Raw genomic sequence first — 19,143 nt, forward strand, 5'->3', positions numbered from 1 at the left:
TATATTTTCATGCTTAACATTTCTCAACATCTTAATATCTGTGTGCTATTTTTTTAGACATTCTATTAAGATATTATTCTTTGTCATGGTTTTATACATTAGATTACCTTTCTTGATGTGAGTACGCTTACTTGTTCATCAAGCTTAACAGAAGCACCATCTCTTTTGGAAAGCTTTCCAGACTGTCTCCATACTCCATCTGGAAAAAAAAAAGTGTTAGTAGATTAAACCATATATTTATTGTTTTTGTAGTACTCTATGATAAATCTATTATTAAATCTATCACAGCGCTTATCAGAGCATAAGAAATGCAGGACCCTTTAACTAATAGATGCCATGGTTCTTTATTTTTATTTTCTTAACTTACAGTGCTTTATTAGTTTTAGGCATGCAATATAGTTATTCAGCCATTCTATATGTCACCTAGTGCTCATCACAAGTGTGCTCCTTAATCCCCATCACCTACTTAATCCATCACCCTAGCCCCCTCCCTTCCAGGTAACCCTCAGTTTGTTCTCTATAATTTAGAGTCTGATGTATGGAACTTTTGAATCACTGTATTGTACACCTGAAACTAAATAACACTGTATGTTAACTAACTGGAATTAGAATTAAAAACTTAAATAAAAAGTGTCTGTTTCTTGATTTGTCATTCTGACTTTTTCCCCCTTTGCTCATCTGTTGGGTTTCTTAAAGTCTACATGTGGGTGAAATCATATGGTATCTGTCTTTTGCTGACTTATTTTGTTTAGCATTATACTTCTAGTTCCATCCATGTCATTGCAAATAGCAAGATTTTATTCTTTTTATGGCTGAATAATATTTCATCTTTATCCATTCATCCCTTGATGGGTGAATGGACTGTTTCCATAATTTGGCTATTATATGTAAAAGGTGCATGCATTCCTTTGAATTAGTGACTTTTGTGTTCTTTAGTTAAATACCCAGTGGTACAATTGCTAGATCATAGGACAGCTCTATTTTTAACTTTTTGAGGAAACTCCATACTGTTTACCAGAGTGACTGTACCAGTTTGCATTCCCATCAACAGTGCAAAGTGTTGTTCCCTTTTCTCCACATTCTCACCAACACCTGTTGTTTCTTGTGTTGTTGATTTTAAGCATTCTGACAAGTGTTAGGTGATGTCTCATTGTAGTGTTGATTTATGTTTCCTCGATGATCAGTGATGGTGAGGCTCTTTTCATGTCTGTTGATGAAATGACTCTTGTAGGGAATTGGCCAACAAGAGGATTTTGGTTTGTTTTTATCTACTTACAGCACAGTTCAACATACATAGTAACACTCAATAAACACTCTTTCAATGAATGAATGTTGTCTATTCACTTTCACTCACAAATATAAGACAGTGTGATAGAGTGGAAACTGTATCATTTCTGGCATCAGACAGTCAGAAGTTTGATATTTGGCTGCAAATCATCTAACTGCATGACATTCTCTGAGTTTTAATTTCCTCATGCCTTTTAAGAGGATAAAGAGAATAGCAGCCAGCATATATCATGACGCCTGACAGTTCCATGTCACCTAAAAGTGTCATAGCATCCTTTAACCTGCTCCTGCTGGAAGGGGATGCTCTGATAATTACTGTTCATTGGGTACAGCACTGTCTACTCATTTTATCACAGAAATTCAGACAAGGAGTATGAGTCCAAAGATAAGTGACTACAGGATCTTTGATGATGTACATAGAATACATAGAAATTTTAGAATTCAAATATTTTTTGAAGATTTTATTTATTCATGAGAGACACACAGAGAGAGGCAGAGACACAAATATTTAAAGTTTTCTTTAGTAAAGGGGGATTGTGTTACTGTAAGTACAACATAGACTTTGAGGAAGTCAAAAAATACTCTGACTTTTCAAGACCTGGCTCTGCTGTTTGTCTTGTGCTTTTCTCAAATGTAGTGAGGGCCTACAACTACTTGGCAGAAATGTTTTGAGAATTAAGTAAGATTATATATGTATTTCTACCACAGTAAAACTATCACATATGTACTATAAAATGGAATAACTGGAGTTTCCCATTTCTTTTGCAAAGTGGAACCCTCTGAACCTGATACAACACCCTCTAGTTCATGAGCACATTTTTGCTCTTAACCACACAAAGGGTCAGCCACATTTGTTTGCAAAAAAAAACTATTTGTGCCATGGTTTCTTATTATTGAAAATATAGATCAACAAAGTATTACAAATGACATATGTCTGAAAGGTACAAGCCATGTTTTTTCTATTAAATCTAAGATAAATTTTGCAGAAATATTTATTAAAATAAGGTGTTAAAATGCAATTAAGGGTATGAATGAAAACACTTTAAAATAGATATTTAAAAAATCAATTAAAACCAAATAGGGAAAATTTATGTCCATACAAAAGCCTGTACATATATGTTTATAGCAGCTGTATTCACAATTGCTGAAACTTGGAAACAGCCCAGAGGTTCCTAAGTAGGTGAAAGGATAAATTAGGGTGCATCCAAGACAATAAAATGTTATTCAAGGACAAAACAAAATGAGCTATCAAACCATGAAAAGACATAGAAGAATCTTAAATCCATATTGGTAAGTAAAATAAACCAATTGAAAAGCCTTCATACTGTATAATTCCGACTGTATAACATTCTAGAAAAGGGAAAAATGTGGAGACATAAAAAGATCAGTAGTTGCCAGGAGTTAAAGGGGAAGGAAGGATCTAAAAGCAGAGCATAGAGGATTTTGGGGACAGTGAAACTACTCGATATGATGCTGTAATGGTGGGTACATATTATTGTATATTTGTCCAAACTCACAGAATGTACAACTCCAAGGGTGAACCCTAATGTAAACTATGGGCTTTGGGTAATTATGATGTGTCCGTGTAGTTTCCTTGATTATAACACCTGTACCATTCTGGAGAGGGATGTCGATAATGAGAAAGACTGTGCATGTGTGGGGAACCAGAGGAATATGGGAACTCTCTGTATGTTCAATTTTGCTTTGAACAGAAAGCAACTCTAAAAAACTAGTCTATTATAAAAAGGATTTTTGCACCTCTATGTCTCCACATTTCTGTAAATTCTCTCTTTGTTCTTAAGATACAAACTGGAAAACAGACACATGATGAATATGCTTTATGGAAAAATATGCAGAGACTCATTCTGAGGGTATTAGTTCCAAGAAAATGCCTTGACATCCTACACTGCAATATTTATATATGTGTATATAATATACACATATATTTTAACTACATAGAATATATTTAAGTTATTTTTAAAAACTGTTTTATTCCACCATATTAATTCATTAACTCAGTGACAAAATAGAATGATTGCTACTACATAGAATTTTATATATTTATGTGTGTTTATAAATACATTTATTGATCAAGTATACATAATTTAATTTTAAAGTAAACAGTGTAAACATTTGAAGTCACTGTATCACATGAATATAAAGCAGGAGTTGCTAAACTCTTCCTGTAAATGACTACATAGTAAATATTTTAGGTTTTGTAGGTCAAGAATCTCTGTTGCAAATACTCAACTCTGCTATTGTAGAATGAAAGCGGCCACAGACAATTTGAACAATTTGTAAACAAATGAGAATGGCTCTATTCCAATAAAACTTTTTTTGTGTGTTTGTTTGTTTTTAATGAAACTAGAAGGCTAGGCAGATTTAGCACATGGCTCCTTAGTTTACAGATTGTGATGTGAAGAAAGTGTGTTGTTTAATTAATATTAAAATAATATTAATTTCCAATGACTAGGTTACATTAATTATTTAAGATTTATTTATTTACTTTATGGAGAGAGAAAGAGAGCACTTGCATTCATGCATGCATAAGCAGGGGTAGGGGCAGGAGGGAGAAGGAGAGAGAATTCTCAGGTAGACTCCCCACTGAGTGGTCAGCCCAGTTTAGGCTCAATCCTAGGATCCTGAGGTCATGACCTGAGCCAAAAGCAAGAGTTGGCCACTTAATCCAACTGAGCCACCCATGTGTGCCTAATTTAAATATATATCATTTAAGCAGGATTTTTCTTTTCATAGATACATGCAAAATCTTTCATAAATTGTCAAAATGTCTTAGAGATACTATTATATTTCAGGGAACTTTAGCAATACAAGGATGTCTAGTTGTATAGTAAAACTTAGTCTGCAAACAGGCTGTTATTTTCTAAAATTCTCCATAATCAGCTCTTGACAAAATAACGCATATTTCACATTTCATCACGTTTTCAGTGAAGCTTGATATTCCCTGTTTTCCCATGTGCTTCTATCAGGTTTTCGTTTTGGTTTACTCCTGCCTGATGCTTTAAAAATTATTTGTGCTTTTTTATTTTCAAGAAATGATTTGGTCAGAGCCTTATTTGCCTTTGTGCAACTATAACCTTAACACAATATCTTGCAAAAGTAAAAATGATAGATGATTAACTAATAGAGAGACATAGAGCTAGGAATCAGAGGTGATGATTCTACATTTCTGGGATTATATGTCCATATTTTAGGTTGTTGATGTAGTGCCAACTAAGTATGTTTTTTTTTATAGAATGGGAACCTTTGTTATTTATGTATTTATTCATTTGCCAATTTTCTCTGTTTCGATTTATGTTATAGTTTAATCAAACAAAATTACTCCTTGGATGCAGAACTCCAAAGCAATGTCTGCTCACAGAAGAAAACAGTAACAAAACAAAACAGAAAACAAAAGAAAAATAAGAAAATATGGATACATATGAACAGATAAATTTTAATTATATCAAAGTAAGGGCTGCTGCAACTATAATTTAAAGGATAAATCTTCAAAAAAAAAATAAAGGATAAATCTTCTAAGGCACTACAACATGTTACCATATTCAAAAAAAATGTTTCTTTACCAGGAGCCAAGTTTTACTGAGTTTGACAAAAAAAAAAAAAAAAAAAAAAAAAAAGTTATTATTTGAAGTATATGGATTAGCTAATGTCTTGTTTATGTTGTTTTAATCATTATTTCAGTTTCTCCCATTTATCATTGTGATATATGCACACTCTTCAAACGAGAAGGGAAGTATAGCAGATTAGACTATTAGTAAAGAATAGCATCTATAAATCATGCGTAGCAGAAGTTATTGTTTTTATTTTCAACTTTTTACACACAAGTCTATAGTGAATACCATTGGTTGCCAATTACCCCACCCTCATTGGGGGAAATTACCCTGTTTCTCATCCAAGTAGTTCTTACTACCAAGTGTGGGAGTTACTTAATGGTTCTCAGCATTTCTCTTTGGCATAATTTGTTCAGATATGAGGACAAATAATTATTTTAGTCAATAGGACAAAAGCTGAGTGTTTTAGGGACTCTTGGGAAAAGATTACTCTTAAGTGTAAGAAGAGAGCAAACAAACCTGGAAAACTAATAGTGTGAAGTCACCAGGTCAATTAACCCTTAGTCTACTTTATCTTTTCTATGTATGTGTAATATTTCTTTACTATTTAACCCTTTTTGGACATTTTCAAATTTTTTCTATCTTCACGTATCCTGAGGTTTTTTTTTTTTTTTCCAAAACCATCATGAATAAAATTTAATTTGAGAAATGGTATGCCCCAAGATGGTGGTGATGATGATGTAGACTTTATATGCTACCATCCTGACCACAGCTGATTGGACTAAGCCTACCTATCTAATTGGAGGGACCTTAATAGAGTATGCTGTGAAGTAAATAGATCTGGTTCATCCTCTAGGGACAGGTCAGAATCTGAATAACGTGATTTTCATCTTCTCTCTACTGTTAGATCTAAGCTTCATTAGCTGATCCATTCTTTACTTAGTCAATAGATTTACATTACTTAATTATTTGGTTTAAAAAAAGAAATCAGAAAAAAAATAAAAAGAAGAAAAGTAATCAATAAATCAATGAGTCGCTCTTTAGAACATTGATGAGTTGAAACATTTTAATTCAGATTTTTATTTAGATTAACTCAATGCAGTCCTGGCTAACAGCATCTGGAACATCACGCTCTGTTTCTCAGCCTGCTGGCAGAAGGCATTTGTAGACTCTACTCAGATTGCATGGGAAAGCTGTTAATTGTTTACCAGAATGTTTCTATAAATTTCTTTTTTTTAAAGATCTTTAATTTATTTATTCATGGGAGACAGAGAGAGAGAGAGAGAGAGAGAGAGAGAGGCAGAGACACAGGCAGAGGGAGAAGCAGGCTCCATGCAAGGAGCCTGATGTTGAGACTCAATCCCGGAACTCCAGGATCATACCCTGAGCTGAAGGCAGTCACTCAATCGCTGAGCCACCCAGGCGTCCCTGTTTCTATAAATTTCTCAGAATGTTTCTCTATATATGAAACAGGATCAATGTCTCAGGCATTATCCACCCCTTCCTCATGCTTATGCTGTGGTGTGGAGAGCTCCAGTAATCCAAGTGTAATGGCTTTGACTCTCATATGGGTAATGATGCACTTAATGCAGAGACTCTCCATTCTTATACTGTCATGTTCCATTCAGTATTCACAATTTCTTACTCTTTCTACATGTGGGAAAGATTTCATGTACTTTTCTTCCTGGTATAAGAAAAATGCACTTCTGGTAATCCCTGAGTTTTTATGGTGACTAGTCCCATCAGTCCAGCCGGTATACATTCTTGGTTGTGGCATAGATATAGAGACTACTCGATTCCAGCTAATCTGATGTTAATCCTTCTTACCCTCCAGGGAGGACAAACATTTCTTTAGTAATTTAAAGAACTTTGTCTCTAATTTTCTCTTTCCTTCTCCTGCTGCCCCTCCCTCCAGTTCCTGTTCTCTCCCTCCTCAAAAAATGAAAAAAACAAAAACAAAAAACTAAAATACTTTGTGTCTATATTAAAACCAAATCTAGTTGGTCACTTTGCATAGGTGTTTTATGATATATCTTCCACTTAAGAAAATTGCAAATCTATGTCAATGGTATTCCATTTGAAAACATGTAGTTCCAAACCCTACATTCTTCAGAAAATTTAATCCTGTTTCAGTGTAACTTCTGCCATAGTGATTATCCATTTACCGATACAGCAAGCAGCATAGCCAATGCTGACTTGCACTTGCACACTTACACCATATCATAAGCCTTGGATTGTGATGAACATACTACTCTCAGGTTGAAAAAGTATAGTTGCAACCCAAAGCAGAACTTCAAGTGATATCAAGACAGGAAACAATATCCATAAAAGGTTAGATTTGTACATAAACACTAGAACACGGGTGAAACTAGAGGACATTATGCAAATGATAGAAGTCATTCACAGAAGGATAAATACTGCATGATCCCACTTATATGAAGTTTCTAAAGTTGTCAGACTCATAGAAGCAGAGAGTAGAATGGTGGTTGACAGGGCCTGGGCAGGGAGATATGGGGAGTTGCTCAAGGGGTATAAAGTCACTATGTAAAATAAATACATTCTAGAGATTGGCTGTACAACATCTTGTCTGTAGTTTAGTATACTGTGTTATGTACTTTAAAATTTAAGAGGGTAGATCTCATGTTAAGTGTTCTTAACACAAGTTTTAAAAAATGCTTGAGGGAAAAAGCTTATTTTTGGTTTTGACTCACGTTACAGAGGCATCTAACATGTATTTAACACATGATAATTAATTTTATTTTTGTGAACTTAAATATGAGGTAAGCAAAGTAGACATCACATTATCAAATTAGTTACCACTGGGATTAGTTATAATCTCTTTCCTCCTATCCTTCCCTTGTTATGATAAAAACAATGAACATGTATATGGTCCCAATACTGTAGAATGCAAGTATCCTTCTGGAATCTGTGGTTGTCTCCTCACAATAACTGCATATGTAAACCTTAAAAATATTGAGTTTTTGAGACATAATCGTGGATGTAGCACTGTTTTATGTTAGGTACCGTTCATGTATCTGAATCTCTCTGATTTGATACAAAAATAATTTTAACTAAAAACAGCTTTGGTAATCAGCAGATAGCTTACTATTATGTATCATAATAAATAAAATTATAACATAATTTAATTACAAATTTGATTATAAATTTAATAAATTATATAATTTAATTTTATATAAATGTAATAAAATAAGTCTATTTAGGTAATAAATAAACCAAGGAAAAGAAAAGGATTTTCATTTAGACATTGCCCTCTCTTTCTGTATTTTCCTTGATTCCTGAGTAGAAAGACTGAATTAAGCAGCAGCCAGAAGGCATAGATGCAGAGTGGAAAAGCTCTTCTCTTTTTTAGTAACTTTTGTGCCTGTTTTAAATGATCATTTGTTTCATCAGCTAATCCCCAAGTAGAGGGCATGTCCTTTTCACTTGTAGGATTCTCTTACAGAAGTTGAATTCCCTCCTTATCACCTCAAGCCAATAAGCACTTTATTTTCCTTTTGCTTGTTGTTAGGGAAAAGGAGAAAAAAAAAAAAAAAAGCCACTCATACCACTTGCTGGAGCTCTCTGCATTTTAATCCCAGCCTATGAACGGACATCAGAGTGCCCTTATGATATTTTGCACAAAAGGCTCAGTGTTCATGGCTGTACTCAGAGGACCCAAAATAGCATTCTGTAAGCAGTGACATACTGGTGGTCTGGTACTAAAAGTGCAAGCCTCTGTAACTCAGAGCAGTGTGACACATGTCAGCTTTGATGAGGAGTCTGTGAGGCAAAATAAGAACCCTCTCTACTACTCTTCCTCATGTGTTTATCATGAATTTTGAATTTCAATTTTTGCAGAACTCCTAGAACTTGAAGATACACAGGTAAGAACGGCATAATTAGGCCTATTTAAATATATAAATTACCTCAATGAATATAGGGCCAAAAAGTTCTTGAGAAACACTTTGTTAGTTTGTGCTTATAAGGGAAAAAAATTCTAAAAAATTTTAACTCACAATGTGTATATTAAACTATCTCTAAAACAAATATTTGTGAGAAAAACTTGCCATATCTACAATTCAGATTGAAGAAAATAAAAGTTGCTCGTATCCAGAATATTTAAACACTAAATTTCTTGAGAAGGATGTATCACTACTGTTTCTTTTTTTTCTCTAGGATTTTGATTTTTGACTTACTGTGTATTTATCTCTGTACTATCGGCTGCTCTGAACAATAAAGTCACCTTAAAAATATGTGAAAAATATAAATATTTTTAATGCAATTAATTATTTACTTCTTGGGAAATAATATTCAATGTGGGGCTTTCTGCATATCTGAAGAAAGTTAAATGTTCTTTGAAGGACAATCGATTCTCAAAGTTGATATAATTATTTTATTTTCTTCCTCTTTGTCAGTTGTTTTGACTATCAAACATTTTATTGAATTTAGAAAAGTCGGAAAGCAAAAGAGCTTAAGTAATTAAGAATATAATAATAATAATAATAGTAAACCTTTGAGCATTTTATCAATATAGACAAATACATATTCAAACATGTTCACATATTAATTTGCAATGAATTATATCCATCACATGTATTAAAAAGGTTAATTCATCAGACACACAAAATATGAAAGACACAAAAGTGTAAATAAGGAAATGCAAATTGTGAAAGATATTTAATATTGTTTCAGTTTTAATTTATTACAAGTAAGTTTAATAGGATTACTAATTTTAATAAAATATTCCATGTAAATTTGCCAAAAGGATTTAGTAAATCTGTAACTACCATATAAAAAAACACATGAAGGTAGCAACAAATATTTCTAAGTAGAATGGCAAATGTTTTCTTTATATAAATTCATATTTTAGATCTAGGAATTCATTTTTGAACTAATATATCTATAGAGAAGACATCGTTTATGTAAAATATTTACAAATGTAGTAATATATTTTTATTTTGGATAAATTTGCAATATCAAGTAATGTGGTAATATACATATAATTTCCTTTATTCCAAATTCTAAATACTTTAGATGTTTAAGTATCACACATTATAATTTTTAATTTGAAAGTATTGAAATTTTAATATAATGTGGACATTTCTGTTTACCAGTTGTGTAACCAATAAGCATATTCCCAAAAAAGAATAAACATTGGGATCCCTGGGTGGCGCAGCGGTTTGGCGCCTGCCTTTGGCCCAGGGCGCGATCCTGGAGACCCGGGATCGAATCCCAAGTCGGGCTCCCGGTGCATGGAGCCTGCTTCTCCCTCTGCCTGTGTCTCTGCCTCTCTCTCTCTCTCTCTCTCTCTGTGACTATCATAAATAAATAAATAAAATTAAAAAAAAAAGAATAAACATTACAAAAGGAAAAATCTAAAATTATTCAATTTTTACAAAATAATCATTTTATGAGATCTAGAAATCACCTCTAGATGACTTATTCTACTTAAATGTGTTTTCTGCTTTACCCAGGTTTTTTTTTTTTAAGATTATATTTATTCATGAAAGATGCAAGAGAGAGGTAGAGACATAGGCAGAGGGAGAAGTAGGCTCCCTGTGGGGAGCCTGTGTGGGACTCGATCCCAGAACTCTGGGGTCACATCCTAAGCCGAAAGCAGACGCTCAACCACTGAGCTACCCAGGTGCCCCTTTACTGAGGTTTTATAACAATGACTGAAATGTCTTATATTATTATGTAAATTATATCTGTATTTTCAGTTCTCAATTTTAGTAATTCTTTATTTGTGCCCCAATAAAATATTGAAATATTTATACTTATACTTTTATGCTTAAACCCACTTTCTCTCTACCTTTCTCTCTCTCTCTCTCTCTCTCTGTTTCTATTTCACACACAAACTGTAGAAGTGTTAAAGAATATGTTATCTATTTATATGTTTTGTTTTGGTTTGTTTTCCCCTTTGGAATCTTTATAATGTGCTTTTCCCTGGGAACTTTTTAAAAAATTAGTTCAATTAAATTATCATAAAGTAAGATGCTTGAGAATGATTTGCACAAATGCTTCCCATTCATTCTTAAGAAATCAGACCCATCCTCCAGGAATTTGCCATAATCAAGATATGTATAATTTGATGAATGATAACAGATAAGTAAATATAAATTGATATTGAGGGACCCCTGGGTGGCTTAGTGGTTGAATGTCTGCCTTCGGCTCAGGTCATGATCCCAGGGTCCTGGGATTGAGTCTTGCATCAGGCTCCCCGCAGGGAGCCTGCATCCCTCTCTGCCTATGTCTCTGCCACTCTCTCTTCATCTCTCATGAATAAATAAAATCTTTAAAAAAACCTAATATTGAATTTTTTGACACACATGCTCTTAACACGAACCCTTTAAATATTATTATATTCAAAGTGTTACAGAGTGGTATTTAACATGTTATTGAGTAGTAATATAATAGAAATATATGTATCACATGATTTAATAGGATATATTGGTCTTTTCATATACCTTTCTTTCAATTGAGATTTATTGCTACTGAGAACCATGATCATAAATATGAGAAAATGGAACTTTTATATTTTGTGGTCATGACAATTCCCTCTGATATTTATGATCTTCCAATACCTGTATCTTTGCTTTGGCATAACAGATTGAGGATGAAAAATAAACAAACATGAAACTTAATAACCCCACATGAATCCTTCCTTTCTAGCATTGATTTTGACAGCTCTCGGATTTGAGAAATGAGTGACTTTTGCTAAAGTGACCAGAAAGATGTTTGACACTTTTTAAAAAACCTATGCCATTAGTTTTCAACTCTCATCACCACTCACTAGAAAAAATCCACCTAAAATGCTCTAAAACTACCTTTTTATAACTTACAACAAATCAGTTTCCTTTTGAAATGATGCATTCCATCTTGAAAATTCTGATATGATCCAGTAAGAGCATTCATGTCTCACTTTAAAAACCACTTTAGAATTAGTAAAGCAGAAATGTTTTTGTCAGAAATTCATTGCACTACTCAATAAAAGACATTCAGAATCATCAAAGAATGTTTTAAAATTAAAGGAAAGCATATAGTAGTCAGAGATTTTGCTTTGACATACCTAGTCAGGTTTGAAATGTTAGTATTGGACAATGACGTATCAACATACAGGATCAGCATATCCACGTTTTATTTGTTCATTCTAAGAACTTACATGATAAATGAACTTTGTAAATTTGTAGGGTGTATATTAAAGTGGGAATAATTTTGGCAGTCAATTATGGCTTAAAATAACCTAGGTAATTTTCTCTATGTGCAAAATTTAGAAATGTCATTTCTGTGGAAATGAACAAATTATACATAAATCATAGAAAAGAAAAATGCCACCATTTTTTCTGTCTTTAAATTGTACTATAGCTACATTGTTTCCAAAAGTTTCAAAAGTTTGCCACTTATTTTATTTTTTTCGTCTCTAGCAGAGACTTTTTAAATCTCTAGTGAAGATTCTATGACATTTTTTTGATAAACAGAGAATTCTACTAAATGCAGAGAGAAACATAAAATGTAACTAGAACATTAAAAAGATAAAGAGAACAGGATATAGATGCATCTTTCTAAAAACTTTTTAATGGTATTGCAGTTTGTTATTGAAGTACTTCTTGATAATGCTTGAAAGTGCTTTTGAATTGTAAAGCAAAATATAACCTATTATTTACCTATAATACTGGTGAAAAATAAAGAGGCCATAGCACCACTTTTCAGGTGGATATAAGTCTCCTAAATAAGGCTGTTGCCTTTGTGTCTATATAAGACATTGGTGTTTCTTTGGTATTTCCTCTCTTTTATCCAATGTCTGTAGAGTATAACAATTCTATAGGCCTATCAGGATTTGACTCAAAATGATTGGTTAGTAATAAATGAGCATGCATGATAATACAATATTACTCAGCCATCAAAAAGAATGAAATCTTGCTATTTTCAATGACATGGGTAGAACCAGAGTGTATGATGCTAAGCAAAGTCAGTCAGAGAAAGACAAATACCATATGATTTCACTCACATGTGGAATTTAAGAAACAAAAGAGATGAATGTAGAGGAAGGTGGGTAGAAAAGAAAAAGAGAGGGAGGCAAACCTTAAGAGACTCTCACTAACAGAACAAACTGAGTGGTAAATGGAGAGAGGTGGGTGGAGGATGGACTAGATGGGTGATGGGTATTAAGGAGGGACTTGTGATGAGCCCTGGGTGTTGTATGTAAATGATGAATCACTGAATTCTACTCCTACTCCTTAAAACAAACAAACAAACAAAACAGTTGTGCCAAATTTTTGACCCAGTAAGCCTCTTTTCTGGAACTTTATCATATTAAATAATCTAAAAGTACATAAAGAAGAATATCTGGAACAAAAATAATTATAAATGATTGAGTAACATAACATGCTCTATATCTTAATAAAATAACATATAGCCATTAAAAATACCTTCTTAAAGTCTGTTAAAAATGGGTAAATGTGTTTGCATGCACAGATATATGTGTGAGTATTTGTTTATGGACAGATTTCAAATATATATATATAAATTTGATTTTTTTATAATATAATAATTTTAAGACCACACTAATTATTTGTTAAAACTCCATACCATTTTATTATTTCTTGTCCCTCATATTCTTATTTTTAATTTTTTAACATTTTTATTTTTATTACATTTAGTTAACATTTAGTGTTATATTAATTTCAGGTATATGATATAATAATTTAACACTTCCATAAATGCTAATCACAAGTGCATTCCTTAATCCCCATCACCTATTTAACCCATCTCCACACACACCTCTTCTTTGTAACCATCAATTTATTCTCTATAGTTAAGAATCTGTTTCTTGGTTTGCCTCTCTCTCTCTCTTTTTCTCTTTGTTAGTTTGTTTTCTTTCTTAACAAAACCACATATGAGTGAAATCAAATGTTACTTGTCTTTCTTTGACTTATTTCACTCAGCCTAATATTCTCTAGCTCCATCCACATTGTTGCAAATGGCAAGATTTCATTCTTTTTTTATGGCTCAGTAATATGTGTGTGTGTGTGTGTGTGTGTGTGTGTGTGTGTATCACATCCTCTTTATCCATTCATCAGTCGATGGACACGTGGCTATTTGCATCATTTGGTTATTGTAAATAATGCTGCTATAAACATTGGGAAGCATACATCCCCTTGAATTAGTATTTTTAATTCTTTGGGTAATACTACTGGGCAGTTGTTGGATTGTAGGGTAGTTCTATCTTTCATTTTTTGAGGAACCTCCACACTGTTTTCCAGAGTGGCTGTACCAGTTTGTATTCCCACAACAGTGCAAGAGGGTTCCCCTTTCTCCACATCCTCGTCAACACCTGTTGTTTCTTCTGTTGTATGACATTTTATGTAGTATATGATACATATATAAAGTTACTTATATAAAATTTAAATTTAAACTATTTTAAAGATATGGAGCAATGTTGTCATTGTATGAGTATGTGTATTAAACCAATGTTAAAAACATGCAGCTCTTAAATCATAAATATTATTTCTATGAAATTATGTGACTTTGTATTATCATTGAGCATTTGAATTATAGGGAAATAGAAACAAACAATGCACTTTTAACACTGTATATATGTGAGCTAAGTACCCAAATTTTAGTAAATTATTAATTAGCTGCTTTCTACATATTAAGAAACAAAATGATGTTAGGGTTGCAGGATTAAAAAATATAATGAGGGATTATTTCATGTAAGAACATCATCTCTTCACAGAACATGTTAACTCCTTCTACACATTAAAGGGAGTGACTCATAGTCCACATAATATAAGTTTCAGGGAAAAAAAGACATCTTGTCAGTCAAAAGTCAATTCATTCATTCATCAGATTATACTGAATGCTTTTACATTTATCTGAAAGGAAACTTGTCTATCTTCTCTGGAATCAATTACAAAGGAATAAAAAATTTAAAGAATCTATTTCAACATGCTTTTTAAATCCATTCATATCTCAAATTAATTATATTCAATGCTGATTTTTCTTCCTGAAATGTATATGTATTTTAAACCCATCCCATCTCTTGGAGATACACTTTTTTCTAGATTTACATATGTATCTCTTCTAAATTTTCCTATATACATTTTATTTAGAATTAAAGTGATATACCCAATCTCTTATTTTGGGAATTAGGGAGTAGGAGTTTATCTACTCTGTAAGCATGACATTCATGTTAAAGGGATGTAAAAAAAAATCTCCATCTTGAGATGTTTCCAATATTATATTTACTAAAGTACATTACTTGGCCATTCTTTTTACACAGCTAATAGCATACAATCATAAAATGATATCCTCAGAATGTAAAATAGTTGATCAAATATTCTACTAAACTAGTCCATCTGGTTTGAAATTTTGTCTTCAAATTGTATTCTTATGACCATAAAGTCTAAATAAACTCAACAAGATTAACTTTAAAAATGTGAACTCGTCAAAAATAATTGTAGTCTACTAAGTTATTTTAACTTACATTCCGAAAGCAAAAACATAAAACAAATGATATAGATTTTTTTAAGATTTATTTATTCATGAAGGACACAGGTAAAGAGGCAGAGACATAGGCAGAGGGAGAAGCAGGCTCTCCATGGGGGTCTTGATGAGGGACCGGATCCCCAGGATCCTGGGATCACGCCCTGAGCCAAGGGCAGATGCACAACCACTGAACCACCCAGGCATCCCTAGAATTTTTTATTTGTATGTTTTATATAAAGAAACTAAGAAAGCATTGAGTTTTTTATTATACAATTTGAAACTCAATTCCTTTTTCACAGAGGTGTTTGTGCAAAAATATTTTGTTCCAAAATAATTATATATTTTCATTTATTTTTTAAAACCTGTCCTTTGAAACATACAATCCATATTATGATCCAAAATTTATTATAATTCTACTCCAAACTTTTTGTGGATAACTATTGAAATACTAAATTAAACTCCTTACCAATTCATTTTTTTTCAGTTTTGAAATTGATTTGAGTATCATCCTAACACATGAAACAATCTAAGAGATTAAAAATGTGAAATTTCTTGAATTTATTCTTTTAATTTTCAAGTCAGTGAAGTGTAAGGAAATGATTATATTATTGCTATTGATTCATCACAACGAACAGAATTTATATACTTTGGTGCTTGGTCTATTTTTTTCTTTGCAACATCTTTGCTTATTGCTCATTTGTCCAACAAACAGAGTCTCAAAAACTGCATTTCTATCTTAAAACATTTTTCCTTAAATCCAAACTGCCCAGTGAAGAGATCTCTGCTTTTCCTCTGTTAAAATTTACTTTGAATGACTCATCTATTTTTCGAACTCATCAGTTCTAGGCTCTAATCACTCTTCAACCCACTCTCTTCTGCTTTAATCCCTCCTAAAACTTCTCTTTAGCTATTCAGCAAGATGTACTACTTTTTGTTTGTTTTCTTTTTAATTGACAAATAGTATAAAAAAAACAAATCTGGGCACTTAGGGTGCATGTTAGTTTTGGTTATAGGTAAATTACTTAACAATATTGGTATGGCCTTTTTTCAAGACAAGTTAAGAACGATAGCTATTTTCATGTGCATTTGTTAATATTGATTTTTTTAAAAATTAGATACACTCATTATGGAACTCTCCTTTCCCGATACCATGAGTGTTGTCAACGACTAAATCTTTCTACTATACAATTCTCATTGTCATAATTCTGTCTAGTCTCTTTAAACATTTGAGTATGTCAAAAATTAAATAGCTTCAACTATTAGTTTATATTTTTATGTGATAAATAATACATTGGTAGACAACATTTTGCACCAAATTTTCTAAATTCCTATTTATTTCCTTAGTATAAAATTTCAGACATGAATTCAGTAGATAAAATGGTGTGAGATCTTTAATGCTCCTGAAACATATTTTCTAATTTAAAAATATCATTTAGTTTATCTTGCTGGTATGGGAAACAATTCATGAGAAGAAGTCATGGATTAAGAACTTGGAGGTTATAGGAAGTGAGTGCATATATTTGCGAGACTAAGAGGTAGAATTGACCATAGATAAAGCTTGAATATGTACAGAAGGTAAAATAAAGAGAATGTTGAAAGGGGATTCCTTATTCAAGTGTCAGTTTTTGAGTGGATACTAGGTTTCATTCAGTGAGAGAAAAAAACATAATGATGAACAGGAATGAGCAATAAAAGATAATGGTTTATTTCTGGGGTATGGACTTTGAAATGCCTCTTGGAAAGTAGGTCTATAATTAAAGAGAGAGATAAATATGAACTGTTGAGACTCTTTTGCGATATTTTAGCATATAGAGATTAATTGTAGACATAAAATCCGCAGATATTATCACACATATAGAATGGGCAAAGTATTATGAAGAATGGAACTCTAGTATTTAAGGAAGAGAACAATAAGATGAAATAGAGATTCTTGAGGTGAAAGAGGAATTGAAAGTGTGTAGAGCTTTCCAAGCCAAAAAAGAGAGAAGTTTTAAAAAGGGAGTGCAGTTATGATGAAGGTAACAGTGTGCTATGCCACTATAAAGTTGATTTCAGAAAGGAAAGAAAAGATTTTATTGAATTTTGTTAAAGAAATAAAGGGGAGCCCTCTTGACCTGGATGGATGAGTGAGTTTTAGTACTGGGGGGAAAAGCCAGGTTGCATTTTCCATAAATTGGATGAGAAAATGTGGAGAGAGTGAATGGATGTTTATTCTGTAATAATATTTCCTTTCCATATCTTTGAGTATTTTTATGTTGTGCCTTTTGAATTAGTCCTCTAGTAATCATCTTTATCATATTTTTTTCTACCTATGCCTTCTTTCTTCTATTAAGATTTTTCTTCAAAGTTACCTTTCAAAATTTCCTCCTATACACACCTTTAAAAAGTAGCCAGGAATTACAATTCCTGTTCTCTAAATACTCTTTCAAGCTATAATTCTTTCATTGAGGAAGTATCTTTTATTTATCTAAGGAACTTTTGGTTTTCTTTCTTTTTTCCTTTATTTCTTTCTATTTGTTGTTGTTGTTGTTGTTGTTCTCAACCTGGCATTTGTTTCTGCTTATTTTCAGTTATATTTTTATGCTTTGTATTTGACTTGGACTTTTTCTTTCAACTGGAGTCTTTCCCAAAAGGAACCATAATAAGTAACGTGAAAATTGTTGGGAAGTCTTATTGTATGAGTGGGGAATAGAGACTGAATACTTTCAGACTTCATAGATATTTTTCTGGCAATGACCAAGGTGATTGATTTAAGGATCCTCAAATATCATTACAGTTTTTGTCTTGAGGCTATATATTTCTCTATTCAATGAAGTTGAAAGGTAGACAGGTAGGTAGAGAGAACTTCAAGTTATAAGATGATAGAAATTAACTTTTCTATATTTAGATGTGACAATGGACTTATAATGGTTTTATCCTTCTGATATCTCTGAAGTGTCTTAGGTCCTGTGACTTATTATGCACATTTCTACTCCTGTCTCCTACCAGATCCTGGCATTTCACATAATAGAAACTGTACACATTAGCCTTGGGTGTATTAACCTGAAATCATTTGTAATTGTTAGGAAATGTTTCCCATTCCCAATTGCTTTGAGTCAGAAAGAGCTTTATCCTGAATGATTTAAGCATAATGCATATTGACAGTTATTCCTTTGATTTTTTATTCTTGTAACAGTGAGGACTTACTAGTGATTCTCTTCTGCACTTTAGGAGGTGATGAATTAGAATTTTCCAAAGAAATTTGAGATTAGAAATATTTAAATAAATGCCATGTTTTTATGATATAATAATAACTACCTTTATTGAACATTTAATATGCTCCACATCCAGCTTGTTATTTTTGTGTGATTTATCACAGCATACCTAGAAGTTAGGTATGTTATCTCATTTTGCAGTTGGAGAAACTCAATCTGAGAATGTTTAAGTACTTTGACTAGTGCCATGCCGCTATAATATTATAAAGACACAAATCTTTACATTTTATGCAGATTCTCCTTAATGCTAATAGTTAATTTAATATTAAATGAAGATTTAACTAAGTAAAATAATTAAGAAAAAGAACCAGATAAAAATTATACTGTTCATTTGATTTAATTCCTATTCTCAATATGTATTACTTATAAGAACCATCTATTGCAGGTATAATGCAACAACCAGAACGTTACTACCATAAGATCAGGGCATAAAGTAAAAGTCTGTCCAAGAACCCATGCAAATTGTTCTCTTGAAGAGAGAGAAAAACAAGTTAAGGTGGGAGATACTGAAATTAAGTAATCAAAATGGCTATGTTATGCTCCTG

General features: G+C 32.3%; 1 protein-coding gene and 1 pseudogene across 1 annotated transcript in view; one reads left to right on the top strand and one right to left on the bottom strand.

The window, feature by feature from the left end:
• LOC112645657 (10 kDa heat shock protein, mitochondrial-like) overlaps positions 1-18,787 on the bottom strand; it is a 76,183-nt pseudogene extending 57,396 nt beyond the window's left edge.
• Positions 8,550-19,143, top strand: part of CDH19 (cadherin 19) — a 95,717-nt gene continuing 85,123 nt past the window's right edge. The window contains 1 exon segment of the mRNA XM_025422063.3: positions 8,550-8,740. The gene's annotated coding sequence lies outside the window, so the exon portion shown is untranslated.

The sequence above is a fragment of the Canis lupus genome, chromosome 1 (genome assembly GCF_003254725.2).
Source record: "Canis lupus dingo isolate Sandy chromosome 1, ASM325472v2, whole genome shotgun sequence".
Taxonomy (NCBI): domain Eukaryota; kingdom Metazoa; phylum Chordata; class Mammalia; order Carnivora; family Canidae; genus Canis; species Canis lupus.